Source organism: Girardinichthys multiradiatus, chromosome 7, assembly GCF_021462225.1.
Source record: "Girardinichthys multiradiatus isolate DD_20200921_A chromosome 7, DD_fGirMul_XY1, whole genome shotgun sequence".
Classification (NCBI taxonomy): Eukaryota; Metazoa; Chordata; class Actinopteri; order Cyprinodontiformes; family Goodeidae; genus Girardinichthys; species Girardinichthys multiradiatus.
In genome coordinates, this window is record NC_061800.1 from 4,027,773 (window position 1) to 4,048,871 (window position 21,099).

A 21,099-nucleotide genomic window follows, 5' to 3' on the forward strand; every position below is an offset into this window, starting at 1 on the left:
TGAGTTACATAGTTAAATTTCAACATCACTTCAACTGTGATTGCTGTACAAAACCGAACTTTTGTTTATAATGAAATATCTGCTCTTTAACCCTTTCTGAGTTCCTCTCAAAAGGCACTCTGTACGGTTGTTTGTATGAAACAACCGTACACATCCTATTGCATTTGAGGACATGGTCAATGATGGACATGCTTTCACTATTCTATCAAAAAACATTTCTTGTTGGAGGGAGAAAAGGGCTGCCCTTCTGCCTCCATGTGGACGTCTTCCAATTTTACAGAAAGACATTGTGTTTTCATTAAAAAAAAATAAATCCATGCTGTATACAGTCTAGCCCACAAATACAGAACCTTTGATTTTGACAACAGTTTTGACAACACTGTACAGCAGTCTTCTTTACTCCAAACATTTTTACAGTATACAGTCATATAATGGGGGATAACAATTATCTGTTCTCTTCTCTGAATGCCTGGATGATGGTTGAAACAAAGAACCAACAGTTGTTGGATTGCATCCTGAGTCCGAGTTCTCTCTTAGTCAACCCATGGACAATAACATGGCCGATGATGGTTGCACGGATTTCATCTGAAATGAGTGATCGACCACTTCTTACGTGTACTCTTTGCCTTTCTCACTGATTTTCTTTATCCATTTCTTATCCATTTATACTGTTTAATTTGTACTGTATTGCACCGACTACGCCAAAACAAATTCCTTGTATGTCCAAAAACGTACTTGGCAATAAAGCTTTTCTGATTCTGATTCTGATTCTGAAACCTTGACATTCCTCACCTCCCTCAACTGGCTTGTATTAGTTCCCTCATTATAAGCCAAAGGTGGAATCAATTTTGTGTTTAGCTGCTGACACCTGTGTCATAATTGTGGTTAAAGTGTGCAGCATATGTTTACATTTTGCACAGCAAGTGCATTACAATGTAAATGTGTTTGCAAGCAGTGTCTAGTGATGTGAAACGTGGGTTGGGTTTTGATCACAAGGCAACTAAATTGATAACTTGGTTTAGGCTACTGAAAAATTGGCTTTGAGAATAGTGTGCAGTGTTTAAGCAATTGAGAAATACTGTAATAGCAGCTGCCACTGCTTGCACATAAAAAGTAATACCTTTACACACCACTAGAGGTCAGGCTTTGTTCTAATATAAAAAAATTTAAAAATAGATCAGATGCTGGCTTTACCTCGTGCCACATTATAAATATCTGAATAGAATAGAATAGAATATATGACCTAATCGAGGCTGATTGGTTAAAGCTAATTTCTGGGTTGGGCAGGACAGGAAACGAGGCAGTTTTTGGGATCCGTAATGAAAATAAAAAAGTGTAAAGTTAGAGTCCAGATGAGCGGAAATTAAACATTTCCCACTTCACTACAAAATGTTTAATAAATTATTATCAAAACATTTCTGGATTTACCAAGTTTCATCCATTTATAACAAATAGATTTTATTTTGTTAAGTTTGTTCTTGCACTCAGACTGGTGGTTTCTATTTACATGTATTTGTTGGGGGCTGGGGTCACATGTTAAGTACATGTTATTTCCTTTAATACAATTCTAACTGAAGCTTTTTTAATTCATTTTACTTTACATTTACATTTTTCTAAAGCTGATCAGAGCTTCTAAGAATTCCTTATTAGTAGACTAGTAGTATTGTAAGCAGGGTATTAAGGAGGTTGAAAACAAACAAATTCCCAAGCTCTCTGTAGGAGAACAGGTCTGGGTGTGATGCTACAAAAATCATTTTCCTGTTTTATCATCATAAATGAAGGACGTGGAGTGTGATAAACTCTGCTGGGACTGTGTACTTTGTCAGGTGAGACTCAGACTGAGCATTTTGACAGCAAACATTCCAGGTGGATTTGGAATAAAACAAAGGATTAGGATGTGGAGCTCCCACTGTTAAGTACAGTGGAGGACCTATGACACTGTGGATTTGTTTTTTTTTCAAAGGTTCGTGGAACCTTGTCAGAATCCATGGAATCAAGAAATTAGAAATGTAAAGTTTTACACTGCTTAATAAATGTAAGTTAAGTTTTGGTTTTTGTTCTTTTTGAATGATTTATTATGTTGCTGTAACCAAACATTCTCATTTTGAGATTTTTACAAATCTTTTATTTTGGTAGTCTCAGACGGAAGTTGTACCCTTTCTTCAGTTCAGATTGTAGTATTGTAGAGATCCAGTGTGGCTGGCAGGCAGAGGAAGGAATCGGCAGAATCTGGGATATATCTGGGGAAAAAAAGGGCAGTCGGTGATTAAACCGGCAGAAATCCCCGGAGCCTTGACCAACACGCCGCGGAGAACTGTTCCTACTCTCCGCTGCTGGCTGCGGTTTTTCCTCCCAGGAATCTCCTTGGGATCTGGATCCGCAAAGTAAGTAGCTCGATTGTCCCTTGCCTACATATCCCAGCACACTGATCGAGCTTACTCTGCTCCTTCTGTGTTTCATTTGGAATAAACTGTGCAGTTTAAACGCCGCGGAGCTTGCATTGTGCTGCGAACTTATAGAGGATCATCTTAATTAGCATCTGCCGCAATGAAAGCCAATTAATGCCGCGGGGCGGCTGCATATGAATGCAGGGCAAAGACGGGGAGGGGAGTGGCGAAGAAAAGGCTTTCATTCAGCTCAGCTGATTTAATGTCTCTTAGTTGCGGCTGCAGATGCACACGCACAGGGCTGATTGCTGCCTGGAAACACCGTTGTTCATTGGATGGATGTGTGTGGGTGTGTACGGTGCTGTTTTGACCACCGCAGGGCCTGCAGATGGGCACGCTACTGGCCTGGATGCGCAGGTTCGCCGGGGAACTGTAGCCGGCTGACAGCGCCTTCCCCACAGCTCAGTGTCTCAGAGGCCGGCCTGGCTGACACAAGCAAGGCGTGGCGTCCTGGCAGCATTACACACACACACACGGGCGCAGCTGCTTTACAAATCACTTTAGACATGTCCAAACTAAGCAGGCCTTTTAAGTGCACAGATGTGACCCCATGATGGTGCGAACTGACTTGTGTTTTCGGGGGTCCAGGATCGTTTCCAGTCATTATTAGAAGTCTTTAAAAATGCAGCCTCATCATGCATGCAGGCCTTCCAGCTGTCCCCTTGCTGTCTCTCCAGGTGTCTCCGGGTTATTAGGAGAGAATCATCACCATTCATCCACCCATTCATTCTCTGTACCCGCTTTTCCGTGCGGGGTGGGCGGGGGCTGGTGCCTATCTCAAGGGGTCATTGGGCGGGGATACACCCTGGACAGGTCGCCAGTCAGTCCAACGCCATGAATAAGAAATGGATTAGCCATAACATTAAGACCAGTTTTCCTGAACATACGGTGACGTAAAGGTGGGGCACAAGGGGCGTCAGGATGCATAAAGCTCACCAGACAACAATAGTGGGGTTACAAGAGAACAATATACGATTTTAGCAATATTTCTATAAAACTATAAATTATCCCAATTTTTTTCTGTTTTTATTTGTTGTTTTCTCACAAATCTTTTAAAGGTTTTGTCAATCACAAACTATTTAAAAGAATATTCAGTGTAGAGTGACCTAGTTTATGTTTGCTAATCCATGTATGCCTATCTAATTCTAAGGTTGTCCTTATGCCAAAAAGCATTCAAATGTCACTTTTAGAATGTTACAAATAGAATAAAGGTTTAATTAACCTCAAACTGCCTTTTTAAGTATATTTAGAGTTCAATTGAATTATCCAGTTCAGGATTAATGAGTCTGGGTGGTTTAAATACTGACGTTTTAGCAGCTAATGGTTAGCTATTCTTCCAGAGTTTTCTAACTAGGGCATTTATTGTATCATTTATTGCTTTCAAGAAAAATTTCGTATCATGATAAGAAATTTTATTTATCGTGACAATGATAAATTCCAGTTGATGGTGTTTGGGAAACCCCAAAAACTGGCTGTTCTGTTTGAATTATTTTCACTATTTTCTCCAATTTTGGTTCCACTGAAAGCAGTTACTGTTTGCAGTTTAGTGATAAGAATCACACTTTTATGTCACTTGTGTCCCAAAGAAGTCCTTTTCAAAAAGGGCATGTTTATCTAAGAGCATTATGTGTTTGTGGAACTGGGACTGCAGTGTCATGTAGTCACAGCTATTCAGTTACCTAACAAAGACTACAAAATGCTTTAAATACTTATTTCTCATTATTAGTATTAGTATTTTGGATTTTGGACTGTAGATGATTAAATGTAATTCAGACTCATAAAAAGCTACAAGGAGAAAGTTTGCACCACCAGCAGCTAAGCGTTAGTGCGCGTGTTTTCTGTTGCAGTACTTTCACAGTTCCAACAAGTTCTTGGTATCTTGTCAGTCACTGTTTCACAGTTTTTTCCACCAAGTTTGCATGAAAAACTAATTTTTGAAGTGGCCAGCCCAACATCTTTATTAGCCGACTCCATCCACAAAATAGGGCTTCAACTGACAAACTACCTGCTTCATTGCATACTTCATTGCAGTGGATGGCAACAGATGAGTTGACTACAGCTCCGCAGGGTTGGTTGATGAGGAAATTGTCTTTCAGTCCTGCAGTCTGTAACCATGCCCAGTGAAGTCAAAATGTGATCATTTTGACAGTCTTGAGATGACCCACTTCTGTAACACGCTCAGCAAATTGGGACTGAACTCAGTTTCTCCAGCTCATTTTGCTTAGGGGTTAACTGGAGTAAAAAAAAAATCCCTACTGGCTTACTTCTAGAACAGGCAGTTTAAAAACTGGACTCTGTCTTTGGACTAATCTGTAACTTTCTCTACTTGGTGCTGTTTTTACGTTCGAAGTTTTATTGGTTGATTTTTTTATTCTGATGCTCCAAACAACTTCTCGTTCCCAATGTGTATGGATCAGTCAGCTTCAAGATCATAACACATCTTGGAGTTTGTGGTTCTCCACTAGCGTTGGGCAGTAGTCATCTTTTGAAAACTGCTTTTCTCAAATCTTACTGTAGTATACAGTAGAAATTACTGCCTGGAATTTTGTGCATCTAAAGACTTTTTTCAATATACTTCAATCCATACAATTTTGTAATGGGCAATATTTTTCATTGCTATCACATCATGGACACATGCAATTTAACCAAATAACAGTTATAATAATAGCTCAAAGAAAGAGGTTCACAGTGTTAAGGGCAGAACATAGTCGTGTGTACTGTGAGCACACGCTGTCTGCGGATGTTTAAGGTTTCATAGTGGAGCGTACCAATTTCCTACATGTCTGGTGATAAATTCCTACACTTCCCACACTTTCTGCCATGGTTTCATTGGACAGGAAGCAGACGTCCACTTTGAGTGTGCGCAGAGTCTACGCTTACGTTCGCTGAGTCAAGTACGTTTGACTTTTTTCTGCCCTATACAGTAACATTACAGAATCACCATGGAAAGTCTAAGGGTTTTCAGGTGTTTTTATGTTTCTAATATCACAGATGGAAATCATAAACACAGGCTCTCTACAACATCCGGTCAGCTATGCTTTTGCTTATTCTTCCGTGGTGTGTCCTTTTCTTCTCGATTTTTGTTTTTCTTTTTCTAAGGGGCTGGTTAAAGATAACTTTCTTTTAGGATTTAACTGCTCCAGTTTCTGGTTCCTCTTCTTATCCTAATGGCTGTTAGTGATAGCCATTAGGATAAGAAGATAGCATACATGTAATTATCATCATCACTGGGAGCGTTGATCATTGTCCTGATGGTGTCTTTAACCTATCCTCAGATCTAACTTTTTAACTCTATAAGCACCTTTGTTTGAAGCAGATTATTCCAGTATGATTTCTAATCTTTAATGACCCTCTTGGACATTGTTCATTTCCATCCATTTTCTATTCACACTTATACATTACAGGGTTGCAGAGGTGCCTATCTCTAGTGGTCAGTAGGTGAGAGGTGGGGTACACCTTGGAGAGGTCATATTTTTGGACGTTAGGACGAAGCCAGAGTGTCTAGGAAGAATACACACATACATAGGGAGAACATGTGAACTGCATGCAGAAAGAAAATCCACGACTGGGATCCGAACCCAACACCTTCTTGTAGCAAGGCAACAGTGCTAACAACCGTTCCACTGTGCAGCCCTTTTGACCCATTTTTAGAAAACCTTTGCCACATAGTTTTATTCAAATAATCTGGTGTTTCAGCCTTCCTGTGATTGCTTAGGATAGAAGAAAGTCAATCAGTGTTTATTCATACCTCAACCCCCTTTAAGTCCAGCACCAGTGTCCTCAGTTCAGCCAGAGAGATGAGCCAGACCAAATGTCATTTCAAGTGGTGCGATTAACCCAGAGAGAGGGAGACGAAATCACAGATTAGAGCTGAGTCAGATTGAATCTGAAATGCTTCCTCTGTCCAGTCTTTCTCTGGCAGATGCTGCACCACTCCGACGGAAGAACTGATGAAGAAACAGATTGGATTTTATAGTAGCTAGGACCTTTTAAAGCCACCTCAAACCTGCTTCATTACACTACACTACAACACAGCTATCAAAGAAGTACTTTAAACATTCCGGCATCTCCACAACTCTGACATGTGTTCTTTTAGATCTATTGGACCATATTTACTGGCTCATCCAGCAAATCTGAAATTGTATAGCTGAATTTTTGAAAGACACAAGCCCTGACTAAGGTAAAATCAGATTATCTCAGAATTATTCTCTAGAACATCTACTAGGGGTATACCCATATTATAAGCTGCTTTAGGCCTCCAGTGATAAAGCATTTGTAAACTGAAATCTAACATTGTTAGTTTTCTTTCCCCAAATAGTCAAAATCTCTTAATATTTTACATGGACTGACGTAAAAACAAACAAACAAAATGTGCTTGTTTGAGAATGTAGATGGCTCTGGTCTAAATATTCTCCTGAACTGGATTATTTGCAGCCCTTGGCAATAAAACATCACTTTTTGTTATAACAGCATTGATCAGTTAGTGACTGGCCTAATTAAGGCATTTCTATTTGGGTTGTTAGTTTCACTGTGCAGGCTTTTGTAACTGCGTTGTGAACTGCTTTTTGCTAATAGGATTATGTTAACTTTGCAACAGTTTAGTGCGGCAGAATTCCGCTCAGCCTCAGTTTGTGTAAAAAACAGGCTGCAGAATTTTTAAGCATTAAATTACACAAGCAACATTTTTGCAGAAAAGTTTGCTGATATTTCCTTTAGTCTACTTCTTTCTATTTGAGCCCCTTATTACTCACAGTTTTAATCCAGGCAATTTTGCTCCCTCCTTCTGAAAACCTTAACATCTTTAGCTCTGCCTCTTGTCTGTTAGTGCTCAGTCTTCATCATCCTAAATCTCACTTCTACCATCTTGTTACCCCCTTTTTACTCTTTTAGGTCTGCTTCAGTCACAAACCACCCCTGACACTTCACCTGGTGCTTAAGCTCCTCCACCTACAGCACTTCTATTCTTGTAGATTCAAGGTGTCTGCAACACTAAAAACATCACAGTTTCAGTATTTGAAATGTTGTAATTGCAAAGGACTGTTTGTAGTAATAATTGGAAAGATCAAATATTTTAGTTGCCATACATTCAAACTGCTTGTTTCTGTTTGGATGAGGTGATGTTGGATTCTGTGTTTGGTGCTGAACCACTGGAATAGATCCATGTCTGTTGTGGGAACCTTTATTTGAAGTGTCTGGGGAGGCCTGCAGCGAAACAAAGACTCTGCAGACATCTTGTAAACCTCAGAGTTGATGGGTTTGTTCCATCTGTATCAGCTGTTCTGCTGTAATTTCTCCCCATTATCACTGATGACAACAGGTCAAACCAGACCAGAGACCAATGTATTTGTTGTTGTTGGGTGTTTATTTTCCTCCCTGTTTTCCTATCTCCCACCGAGTGTATGGAAAAGTCATCCTCCTTCTCACAGGAAATTCCTCGTTGTCCCAGGGGTGAGACAGAGGGAGGGTGTGAGAGAGCAGATCTTCTGCAGAGGGAGACTTGGGTTTGCTCTCATACATTTTTGGTTTTTCCTCTGTACTTAAGTTGTTTAGCAGCTCTGAACACACATGACTTCAAGTTATTTGGGCTTCTGAAGAAATTTAACACACAAGGTTTGAGCAGTACTGCCTCTATAACCAGACACCTGCATTGTCTGTTTTTCTAAAGTACACATTTCCAGGGCTTTAGTTTGGGCCAAAAATACGTTTTCCCCTAGAAATGAACATAATGCACCACTTCACTATGGAGTTGTGCAGCCTGTTTTGCTGCGTCAGTGCTAAGCCAGCATAGACAGTCTAACATTGCTAACAACACGACTGCAGATGCTACAGGCTGATTATCTTGTCTGTTACCACAGAGAATGATGGACTGCAGGAGAGGACTGAAAAGTCAAAAAAAAAAAAAAAGAAATCTGCAGGATGTTCCACAGCTCTTTACCTTCACCTTCTTAGATGATGTCAAGGTGAAAAAGAAAAGATTATAGGAGAAACCCAAAAGAAAAAAAACTCCAACCTGCTGCAACAAGAATCTAACCTGGGATCTGGGTCCGCATGTCTGAAACTGCAAGTGGCGAAAATATTCTACAAACTTTCTTGTTTAACAGAAGATGCATGTTATTCTGTGCTGTAGAAGGTATTAGGTAAAAAAGGAGTGTAGAGGTTGTTTCTTCACCCAGAAACAACCTCCACACGGAGCAGTGTTGGTATTCGTGCGACCTGTCTGGGTAATAATGCATTTACTGAGTGGGAGATTAGATGTTTTCACCCTGCTGATCACCGATGAGGGATTGTTAAGCAGACAATCCTCCAATTCTGTTCATTAGCTGATTTTTCTGTTCTTCTCTATTTGTAGCATAAATTTGAATAAAAAAAAAATATTTAGTCCCATCTATAAACATGCCTGAGCAAACATAGATGTCCAAATTCCACATTGTTTTCATCCATTTCATGAAGATGAACGGTGGCCTGACTCAAAGGGGTGAATCCCTCCTAAATGACACTATCTTGGATTCCACCCACCATGTGCTGACAATGACATGTTTACATCTGTGTGCCATATTTGTTTGGGAGGCTCTAAATCTTCTCACTTCTACTGCTGGATATGTTAATAATGGTTAACAGAGTTAGGTGGCTCATTAATAACCATCAATAAAACTGCTGCTACTATCAGCCATAGCTGTGACATAAATGAACTGACAGGGAAACATGTTTGTTCCTTCCAAAAACAAATGATTTCCAGATATTAGATCTTCTCCAACATTTAGCTGTCGAACTGAGTCATCTTCCAGTTTATAAAATATTTAAAGTTGATACTGAACTCTGCATACTGATTTATTTATTTCTTTTTCAAATCCTTGGCAGTAAAATCTGTTTTATTCTTCATACTATTGTTAAATATGTAATTTCAATTGCCACAAATGCATAAATATACCTTTGTGTTAAATTTGGATTAAAACTTGTGATCTTCTAACAAATTTTTGTCATAAGTAGTGTTCTGCAGCAGAACTGTTTCACCAGACAAGGTGGTCAAGTTCTTACATATTCTACAGAAAAGCTGCTTTTCTTTTTCTTTTTTTTTGGAGGGGTGGGTAAATTTCAAAGCAACAGTAATGCACAAAGTCAGGTATTCAATTATTTTTGGAGTACAGTTGTGAGCCCAGGGTGAAATGGCATGCAGAAACATGAGAAGCACTAAGTATTATTGAAAGACGTCAGTACGAACTTGTGCAATAAGTGTCCTCTGATTTACCCAGAACACGGGTACCTGTATCTGTTTGAGACGGTGTGCTGCGTTAGGATACAGCTCAGGGTGCTCTGGTGGCCAGAGGATACGTAAATCCCCAGGAAAATAGCGCAAGTCAATTTAATATCCCCTGAAGTGATGGAAACATGGCTGCTTGTGTGTGTGTGTGTGTGTGTGTGTGTGTGTGTGTGTATACACTGATAACAACTAATAGTTTTTCTGCTGTTTGCTGTTGAAACAGGCAGCTGGCAGTTGTGTGCAATGACTCAGCCTCTGCGTGTGTGTTTGTGCTTGTGTTTCACTTACATATACACACACATTGACATAAATACACTGGAATAATGGAGTATCCAGATGAGGTAACAGTACTCCAGTTTCTCCCCTAACGTCAGCTCTGCACAACAAACCATGAAAGATTCCAAACAGTGTCTTCTTTGGGTTTGATTTGATGTATTCTGCAGTTTTTAGAAATCAGTTGAATGTACAACTGCAAACCTTCCAAACCCGGCAGGGTTTGATGCCAGCAGCTGTTCATGTCATGTCTGATCATGTTACTTCAAAGGTTGTACCAACAGTCCTACTAGATTGTTTTAACATGACACCATGTTGCAGTATAGACAGAAATCCTCAAAAGAAATGGTTTGCAAGGGGCCAAATTAACTACTGCTCCATTCCAATATAAACTACAATGAAAGCAACATATGCAGGATCACTTTAAAGGTACCATGGCTGTTGGTTAACAGCTTGGTGCTTTACCACCACCTGTTGGTTGTGCCAGCAGGGTGTTTCTACCAGGTTTTATTAATCAAAACTAGAGACTCAGAGAAATCAGCTGGTGACCAGAACTGACCTATTTTTCAAGTTGACCTGTTGGTCGGAAACTTCAGTATCATCTTATTGAGGAAAGAAGACTTAGTTTCTTCTATTTTGTTTTTTCCTTTTCGTTTCCATCACCATGTCCATTGCATTTGAAATAATCCCAAAGCAGTTTCCAATAAAGTTTTTTTTTTTTATAAATCAAACAGAGCTTTAAAGCGTTAGCTGTAATGCTTCACTTGTTAAAGTAAATCTGTTGGGCTTCTTCTTGGCACTCAAACAACAATTCTGTGTGCTTCTCTGCCAGACAGGACACGTTAAATAAAATAAAATAAAATAAATATAGCATCCCTAACAATAGGAAGATAAAGAAATTTTTTTGCCCTTTGCTTTTTCCCATAAACTCCATAACAAATGGGACAGAATGTGATATGTTAATTTACACTCACCTGCTAAATTGCAATTCGGTACTACTGGTTTGTACTTTAGACCTGTTTTAATTCATTGTGGCATAAATTCAACAAGGTGTATATTGAAAGGATGGCTTCTCATAGTTGCTGCAGATTTGTTGACTGCACATCCATGTAGGGAATCACCAGTTCCACCACATCATAAAGGTGATCTGTTGGATTAGGATCTGGTGACTGTGGAGACAATGTGTGTACAGTTAACTCATTGTCATGTTTAATAAACCGGTTGGAGATGATCTGAGCTTTGTGGCTTGGTGCGTTATCATGCTGGAAGCAAGTCAAAAAGAGGTGGACACGGTTAGTCAGGTAGACCGCTGTGCATAAACAATGCTCAGTTGTTACTGAGGTGTCCAAAGTGTGGTAAGAAAATATCCCCCACACCATTATATCACCACCACCAGCAGCAGCCTGAACTGTTGTTACAAGACAGGATGGTTTCAGATTTCCCCACGGTCTTCTGCTGCTGTAGCCTGTCTGCTTCAGGGTTTCACATGTGTGTTCACAGATGCTATTTTGTCCACCTTGGCTATAACTAGTGGGCTTGTGAGCTACTGTTGCCTTTTTATCATCTTGAACCACTGTGTCCATGTTTTTTTTTTTTATTGAATATTTTATTTTAACTGAGGACAGATCTCGAATCTTCTGTGCTTTACTTTGCATTAGGAGTCCAATTAGGGCCCGTCTATCAGTCTGTGTAGGTTTGTGTGTGACTAGAGATGTTTATGTTTGACAGAGTTCTTTAGGACTTTCTTGTCTCCTTTCAGTTTTTCACAGCAGAAGCAGAACTGTTTGTCTCTCTTTAATTCCACACAGATGTAAAGTCTCTTTGGCTGCTGGTGCTGTGTTACTGCATGGCCCTCCTCCTTGGAAAATTTTGTCTCATGTCTTTTTTTTTTTTACAATTTTTTCCTTTTATTATTCTTTTATTTTTCCTCACAGTGTTTATCCTCAGAGCTGCATCATTCTAGCCCGGCCACCCTTTCTTTTTTTTTTTCTTCTGTCTCGCTGTGTCATGGAGATCCAGGTTCTGGCTGTGCAGCTGGGAATCAGGACAGCAGGTTTGACAGCCATGAATGGAGGTGAAATTGCTGCTTCCCTTGTTGTTGAAGCTCCAACTAAAGCATTCATACTATTTACTTTAGCTTTAAATTGAGCAAATGTTGTCATGAGACACTGAAAAGGATCATGGCATGGTGATTGTTTGAACCTAGTAATGCCCTGCACCCTCAGCATGGGAGTCCTCAGCTATTGCCACTGTATATTCTCTTTTACCTAACTAGCTTAGTTTTAAAATATATCTTGGTAGTATTGTAGTAAAACTGTTTGTCCATCATAGACCAATTTTACAAGCTGTAAAGCTACTTTTTAGCCGTTTAGCATGTGAATTTACAACATCCCAGCCCAAAGTATTGGTTCCCAGGTTGGTTGTGAAGTGGGGTTGTGTTGATATGCCACAACCCATAAATATCTTACCTTTATGAGACTGCTCTGATGTCTTCTCCCCCCCCACCACATAAGACATGTTTTTTACATGTCTTATGTGACATAATCTGGCCGGACACACTTTCCCTCTGGGCATGCAACAGTCTGAGTACGCTTCTTTGGGGCTTCTCCACACCGTAACTCTCCCGGATGTGGGGAAAACAGTAAAGGTGGACTCATCACAGAACAATACATGTTTCACATTGTCCACAGCCCAAGATTTGCGCTCCTTGCACCATTGAAACCGACGTTTGGCATTGGCATGAGTGACCAAAGGTTTGGCTATAGCAGCCCGGCCATGTATATTGACCCCGTGGAGCTCCCGACGGACTGTTCTGGTGGAAACAGGAGAGATGAGGTGCACATTTAATTCTGCCGTGATTTGGGCAGCCGTGGTTTTATATTTTTTGGATACAATCCGGGTTAGCACCGGAACATCCCTTTCAGACAGCTTCCTCTTGCGTCCACAGTTAATCCTGTTGGATGTGGTTCGTCCTTCTTGGTGGTATGCTGACATTACCCTGGATACCGTGGCCCTTGATACATCACAAAGACTTGCTGTCTTGGTCACAGATGCGCCAGCAAGACGTGCACCAACAATTTGTCCTCTTTTGAACTCTGGTATGTTACCCATAATGTTGTGTGCATTTCAATATTTTGAGCAAAACTGTGCTCTTACCCTGCTAATTGAACCTTCACACTCTGCTCTTACTGGTGCAATGTGCAATCAATGAAGACTGGCTACCAGGCTGGTCCAATTTAGCCATGAAACCTCCCACACTAAAATGACAGGTGTTTCAGTTTCATTGTCCAACCCCTGTATGTATGTATATATATATATTTATGGGCCAGGCAGCAGTATTTATATTAGATCTGTATAACGACCCAAATTTACATATCTGTACACCCTTAACTAGAAATAAACGCGGCCAAATTGTTGTTACATGCTATGATTCTTTCCCACAATCAGTACTGTTTTACTAAGTGGTCACTCAGTGGAAAAACTACTCTTACACCCATACAATCTTTCTATAAAAGATTATAAAAGCAGCACAGGAGCACCACAGGGGACTGTACTCTCACCATTCCTTTTCACTCTGTACACCTCAGACTTCCAGTACAAGACAGACTCCTGTCATCTGCAGAAATACTCGGATGATTCTGCAGTCGTGGGGTGGATACGAGATGGACAAGAAGCTGAGTACAGGAAGGTGGTGGACCGCTTTGTGGCATGGTGTGGAAACAATCATCTCATTTTGAACGCGACTAAAACAAAGGAGATGATTGTAGATTTTAAGAGAAACAGGAATAAGTCAAAAACTATTTCCATCATGGGAGAAGAAGTGGAGGTGGTGGAGGAGTATAAATACCTCGGTGTTCACCTGGACAACAGACTAGAGTGGAGATTGAACTGTGAAGCCATCTACAAGAAGGGACAGAGCAGACTGTACTTCTTGAGGAAGGTACTATTTACTCAGTGTTCGTTTTCCTTTATATTTGTAGTTCTTCCCAGCCTTATTCCTAGTATAGTTCCCCGTGTTAGTCTCTATTGTTTCAGTTCCTTCTGACAGGTTAGCTTTTAGTTATTTGTTTGCCGCTATACTTAGTTCCACTTATTGTTTACGTTTTGGTTTGCATTTATTCTAAGTCATCACTTTCTCTCCTTCCCTCCCAGTTAGTTCAGTCAGTATTTATTTGGGTTTGTTTACTTTTTCAGTTAAGATTTCCTTTATGGTTTCTTTGTAAGTTCTTATTTTCCAAGTTCTTATATCTTAGGTTGTTATAGTTTTCATTGTCCAACCCCTGTATTTCTCTAAACAAACACTAGAGAATCATACAGCTCAGTTTTTCACCTGCTGCTGCCAGACTGTCACATCACCTCATGGTTGTCGTGGCTCTGTGACTATTTCCCGAGTTGGATCAGAGACAGTAGGTTTCTTACCTGATATGTTCACAAGTCATTTGCTCTTAGTGAAGTCTCCAATGACAACATTTTTTCATCAAATCCACAACATCGAGATCATCTCTAACCCTGCATCGCTGAAGATTAGAATTCCAAACCGTTGCTGTCCTTAGGCCACTTCACCCACCTTGCCGTCTGATGGTGGTTAGAGGGCCCGGTGTTGCTGATTGTAAGTCAGCCTCGCTTCTGTGACTATAATGTAGTTTACCACTGTCAGTGTGTAAATGTGTGCATGAATGGGTGGATGACAGATTGTAGTGTAAAGCACTTTGGTGTCCTCAGACTTCATAAATTGGTAAATAAGTGCTGACCATTTACCATTTATTGTGAAGCTACAGTTAAAATGAACAGATTGTTTGGAGCCATTACCATCCTATAATAAACCACCAATGTCTCTGGCTAATAAAAAAGTGCATAAAAACTGTTAATAAGACTCAAGTCTCAGACCAGGAGTCCAAGTCAAGTCTTTAGGGTACAAGTCTGAGGCGGGTCAGAGTCTCTAAGTTGAGTCGCCGTCTCTCTCTCTTACAGACTCTTTGGACCAATTGGCATCACTTCTGCATTCAGAGCAGCAATAATGGTGGCTTCTAAACTGGTCAGTGTAGATGCTTATGGTTTAGAATTAACTACATTAGAACCAAAGAATATTTTTTTATTTTTTTTATTTTGGGGGTCCCATCTTGTTTATGGTACACGTAAGACATGTAGCATGTATCTTAATTTTAAACCTCATACTTCCACAGATGTCTTAAGGAGAGGATAGTGATTATAAAAGCAACAAAGTGTGGTTTGGATGTACTCTGTACAAAGTAGCTATTGAAACTAGAACTGTAAATTTGTGGTTTATGGCTGATGTTTTGTTTATGTCATAATTTTGCTATCACATATGCCCTGCAGTACTCAACTTTTCCTGACATTTTACAGCCACTACATATTTACTTCAGTCCTTTTCTGTGGTCTGATACTCTGGAAACATTTAACACATACAGATTTATTTGGGAGTGACTCGTTCTTAAATTTAAAATATCCCAGAAAAATTATGAAAGGAAAATGTTTTTCATTACCTCTTTCATCATTCTTATTTATCAGCCGTTGATTCCTCAGAGATTATGGATTACACTGTGTGAGAGCCAGCAGGTTAAAACTGTGGAGCCTGCTGTCCACGTACCGATGAACTGATTAAAAGTGTTAACCTAACCTGAAGTTACCTCACTGCACAACAAATCCTGCTTTGTAGTTCACTAAGGTCATGTTGCAGTGGAAATTCTGCCCTGAATTCTGCCTCACAGGAATTTACGTCTGTGCTGCTGATTTATGAAGGTGATGTGATTGTTTACAAAGAGTGTGGGGGTGGAACAAAGTGAGAGTGTGCAGGGTTAGTTGGTGGGTAGACTTGGTTTGAAGGAACAGTTGACAGGAGGTGTGTGTCTGTGTGTTTTTCGTGGCTGGACAAACAGAGGAGCAGGCACTGAACCTGAGGTTGTGTGTGTGGTTCTGTGGTGGCTCGCAGCAGGTCTGAGACAGCTACTGTTTTTCTGAGCTGGCTTTTCCACATGTGAAAACACACTCAGACCTAAAGCTGGTCCAGACCAAACCTCAGCTACCCTGCACATTCCAGCAGCTCTTCGGTGTAGATGGAGAGTATGTGAGCCTTCTGTCAGCCAGCAAATTTGTTTTGAAACGTGCTAAAGAAGGCAGAGAGACAGAGAAGAAGGTCAGAGGTCATTTATAGGACTCCTGAGGTGATCCTAAAAGAGGTACAATAAATACTGAGTGGAATTCTCTTTATTCTTTACTTCCACTGAACTGCATTCAAAGGCTTGAGTGTGGAAAGCAACGAGGATGGAAAAAATGTAGGAGTAAGATCCAGCCTTTCTTCACCACCTATCATGTAGATATCTCTCAGTGGGATGAGTCTGTCCACCACTTTTTGCCACCACTAAAAAAAACACAACCATATCCTGCTTAAACTGGTTGGGTGTGCTGCAGATTTTGGAGAGACGTTATGGCAGCATATTTCCAGTAGCTTTATATGGAATGCTGATTCAAAACTGGCATGGCTTATTAAATTAACGCTGGCCTTACAGACATGTGACCAAATATTGTTCTGCTACACTCCTTTCAAAGGGTTAACATGAACATCTTGTCAGCATGTTCTGCAGAATCTGTTAATAAACTCATTTAGTTTTGTGATATATCATATGTTGTTTTTTACTCTTGTGATGTTTAAATGGATTTGGTAGTTCTGACTCCAAAGTATTTACTTACCGGCAATGAAAGTCGTGTGTCATTTCAATAAGCGAACCAGACATTGAATGTGCCTGATGACAAGCTCCTCACTACCAGTGGCTAGAGCAGCACATGTTTACTTTTACTATGTGACTAATGCAAAAATAGCAAGTTTGTTCAGATGCTGAGAATAAATGCTGTCTGAAAATAATGAATTAAATTCAGTGAATGAAATTTGGTACCTAGGCAGACCTGCAGTCTGTAACAGAGACGGCAATTAAAATTGTGAGGCCAAATTATTACCTAATTACTACCTAATTATACCAATTTCTCATTTGATGACGTAAAAAAAGAATTAAAAACATGTTCTCTATCCTTTCGCTAAGCTGTCGTTAATTACTTCCATTTATTATCTCTATTATTGTTTCCATGTATTAGTAATATTTCTATTTATTTCCATCATTTGTATATGAGAGAACAGTTGCTGTGAAATAGGATTGTGCTAATACTTCAAAACAAACTCAAATGGTTACAGAGTTGACCATCTTTAGTGTGTCATTTGTTGTGCAATAAGGATGCTTATGTTACTTAATATTTAATATGTTAAGTTTTGTCCAGGGAATACCAGCCCAATAGGGCAGTGGTGTTAGAACAATAGATGAAAGAGTGATTTGGGCACTGGCATTATTAAACAGCAAACTCTGCACACATATGGGATAAATCTTATGAGGGACTCCTATAAGATGGCGACGTGTCTAATGTAAATATATGACCTGCCAGGCACTAGCATTAGCCATTAGCAGATTTGGCTAACAAAGAAAAAACTTATAGCTGGTTGACCACTTTTTCAAAGTCAAAAATGTACTTTGAACTACCATTAATATACATATTAATGTGCGTATGAGTGGTGGCGGCCAGTTATGGCCGATTTCTGTTTCAAACCACCCATTAAAAAAAGTTCGTATCAACTTCAAACAAAGCCTGTTCGCAATCAAATGGTTTAGCTTTTAACACCACTAATAAAACACAACATCATGATATAAACAGTATAAATATTGTTTTATCCTAAACTAATTTTCTCTGCCTTAACACCACCTCTTACACGAACTGTTCTGAAGAAATGAGGACAGGAGGTCCAAAGGACACTGGTATGGGTAGTGAAGTTGGCCCATCTGGCCAACATGGTAGGTACAAACAAAGGAATGTTGCAGCTACTCTCAGTAGTAGTTATGTGGGTAGTTCCTGCTGCCTGGACTGGCATGTAGAAAGACGTGTGATACTGCGACTCCTGCTATCACGTCTTTGGCAGAAAGGAAGGAAGCTGCTTCACCTGATGTGATTAGAGACAGTCTTTTCTGGAAACTCACTTGCTCAGATGCCTTTCTGCTGAACCTTAGAGAAGTTTCAAGACACAGTTATTTTAATTATGATTTATTGCATGAACGCTGGATTATTCGGACAGTAGATCATACCTAACTTTGTGGTTGCTCTTGATCGGCAGGTACTTGAACGTTAGATCAAAGTCAGCTCTGGATCCAAGTTTGAAGAATTAGTCCAGCTTGCCAGCAAGACATTCACGTGCGTTACCTCCCCTGTCCGCCCCTCTGGGAGTGTCTCGTTGTAGAGAATGAGGGGAAGCTGGGAAAATGATTTTCTTAGTAGCTGCATGACATCACGGGGATTCCAGCTGTGATTCCTCCTTCCTGGGCTGGTCTAGAAGTAGGTTAGTGTTGTATTTAAAGTTGCAGTTTCCTACCACCATCTTGTTTGTGTACAGTTCAGTCAATGTTTTGTCCATGTTTTTATCCATGGCTGGTGGCACAACACATTTTAGCCATTGGTGCACCTAACATTACTAAAACATTTGCCCCTCTGCATATTTCTTAAAGAAAGCAAATATTTACAGGTATTACTGAGGTTTCCAGATAACTGTCAACATTCCGAAACCCATAATGTTCCATAACAAAGGTTGAAAGTTCAAAAGGATAAAAAAAAATAGCTTTGCAGAGTATCACGCTCTTGCAGCCAGAATGAACCACCGATATGTCTCAATTTGTCCTAGAAAATGGTTTCATTTAAATAGCCTCTCACATCTCACTTTTAAATTACTTTGAAACTCATACTGCATATGAAAAATAGCTAATAGTTACAACCTCAACACTGAAGGGTGTAGTTAGTTTGGTGTCGTAGGGCTTCCAGATGGACACAAGGGGATTGAAGTGGTGGTAAAATGGTACAAGCATTATTACAAGCAGTTGTTGCAGCATCTGAAAGTCAGTCCAAACTATGACTGAAGGTCACTAGACACAGGAAACATGTAGTACACATTAGATGACATTACCAGCACCAGAGTTTGATTTAATTCAGTTCCGTTTTTTTATATAGGGCTAGTTCATAAGACACTTTACAAAGTCAGTTCAGTCAAATCATACAGATTCCAAGTCAAGGACATAGTACATTTCAGCTGATGCTAGTTATCAAACAATGCTGTCAAATTCAGCTTATTATTCAAAGTAGTTAAAAAGTTTTCTATCTATTGAAACCTAGCAGATTGCATTGGGTCAGTGACTTGCAGCATTCACTTTTAATTGATGAGCATGTAGCAACAGTGGACAGTCACCTACATTGTGTTGTTGACTTTGCAGCAATCCCTCATACCAATTATGCATGTAGTGACCTTGGAAAAGAAAACTGTCCATTAACAGGAGAAAAAAAACTACAGCACAACCCTGGTTATTCTTATTCTCCTATTTTAATGATGAGAAATAAGCTGTTCTAGCTGGGCAAAGTGTCTTTTTATACACCAGTAGACTTTTTTTCCAGATTATGTAGGTGTGTAGAGCGCAATTTTTGCTACAATTTTCTAACATCGTGCTTTGAAACACGGAGCTCTAAATTAAACCAGGGAGTCAGACTCCTATGAAAAATTACCTTATTTTTCAAGGGGGCTATATTGTCTAATGCACCACGCAATGAGAAAGTAACTATGAGCACTGTGATAGGGGCTGTACTTTGGTATTGTATTTGAGGCCATGCCTGACAGTGGATACCTGAGGGCACCAACACATACTTGGTCTTTCCACTCCATGTTTTGAAGTGTAAGTGGTGGCAGTTACATATTGTAACGACTCAGCATTATGCAAATCCATTCATACTTGGTGTCTGGTAGTCAGGGTCTTTTTCTTCTGCTCTCCGCACTTTGTCTGAATGAAGAGTTTGTGAGAATATCCTCCCTTTACTTGTTATCTTAATTTTTTCTCATATTTAGCTTGCTTTGGACAAAAGCATATGCTTGATGCTTTCTAATGTAATACCTTTTAAAGGGAGACTTTATATACTGTCACATGATAAAAGATGGCCCTGGGCAGAGATGTATTAAGATCCACAAGCTGTTATTAGAATATAATATAATATAATATAATAATCTTGTCATTGCAATTGTACATTCCAACGCAATTTGTCCCCTGCATTAATCCACGCCTTAGCGAGCAGTAGGTGGGAGTGCAGTGGGGCTAAGGGTCTTGCTCAGGGGGATCCAGAGTGGCAGTCTGTAGGATTGGAACCAGGGTACTTGCAGCCTTTACAGACCGCAAAACACACTCCTCTAACCATTAGGCTTTCCTTCATTGTTTGGTTTGCTCCAGTCTCTGGTAAATCTGGATGTGAGGACTGGTATAATCAGGAATTCGTCTGAGCCAAATTTCTCCAAAGGTTTTTCCATTGAAGTGGAGGTGATTTTTGGGTTGTTCTGTTACATCCAAGAAGGTTTGTTGGAGGATTGTCAAAAAAACAAAAATTCAACAGTTTTGTCATTTATTCCTTCGCTCTTTCCTATTTGTCTGAGTTGTTGGAACCAATCTTTTGGTTCTTCAAACTCACCCTAACTTCATTGCGATAAAAAGTCTGCGGTTTTGTACTTTAAAGTCCTTGTCCTTGTTATTGCCTCATAAAGCCTAGAATTGTAACTTCTTTAGGGAAACTTTGGAGCTTCACCAGTCCAGACAGCAGTGTCTCTCCTCTCTGCTTCTCCTGCCACACCCCCCTCACATCAGAACCCCTGAGCCTAAAATCTGGCTGTGCTGTGATCCAAATAATTATCGCAATGGATCTTTTACATGAAAAAAATGTCATTGCATATACAGCAATACAAACATTATTTGTATTTTGTTTATGTATGTTTTCATTTTCTATTTATTTAATTTTTTTATATCATTTCACGCAGATTACTTTAATGTGACAATGTCACATAATAACCCCAATAGCAGCACAGTACACAGCACTAACAGCTGGAGCCTAGGCTTCAAGCCATATCTCCAGTCATCAATGGGTCAGTGGAAACACAACAGATTGTGGAGGTGGATGGGGGTTGTTGGGGACTGGGTTCGGGGCGGGGGCCGGACCGGGGCCGCCCGGGTCTGGGCGGTGCCGGCGCTGTCTGCCTGTCTCTGCCCC

At 40.0% G+C, this 21,099-nt stretch overlaps 1 protein-coding gene across 2 annotated transcripts in view; it reads left to right on the forward strand.

The window, feature by feature from the left end:
* Positions 1-2,174: 2,174 nt before the first annotated feature.
* Positions 2,175-21,099, forward strand: part of raph1a (Ras association (RalGDS/AF-6) and pleckstrin homology domains 1a) — a 96,620-nt gene continuing 77,695 nt past the window's right edge. For both annotated transcript variants that reach the window (XM_047370000.1, XM_047370001.1), the window contains exon 1: positions 2,175-2,384. The gene's annotated coding sequence lies outside the window, so the exon portion shown is untranslated. The remainder of the gene's footprint in view (positions 2,385-21,099) is intronic.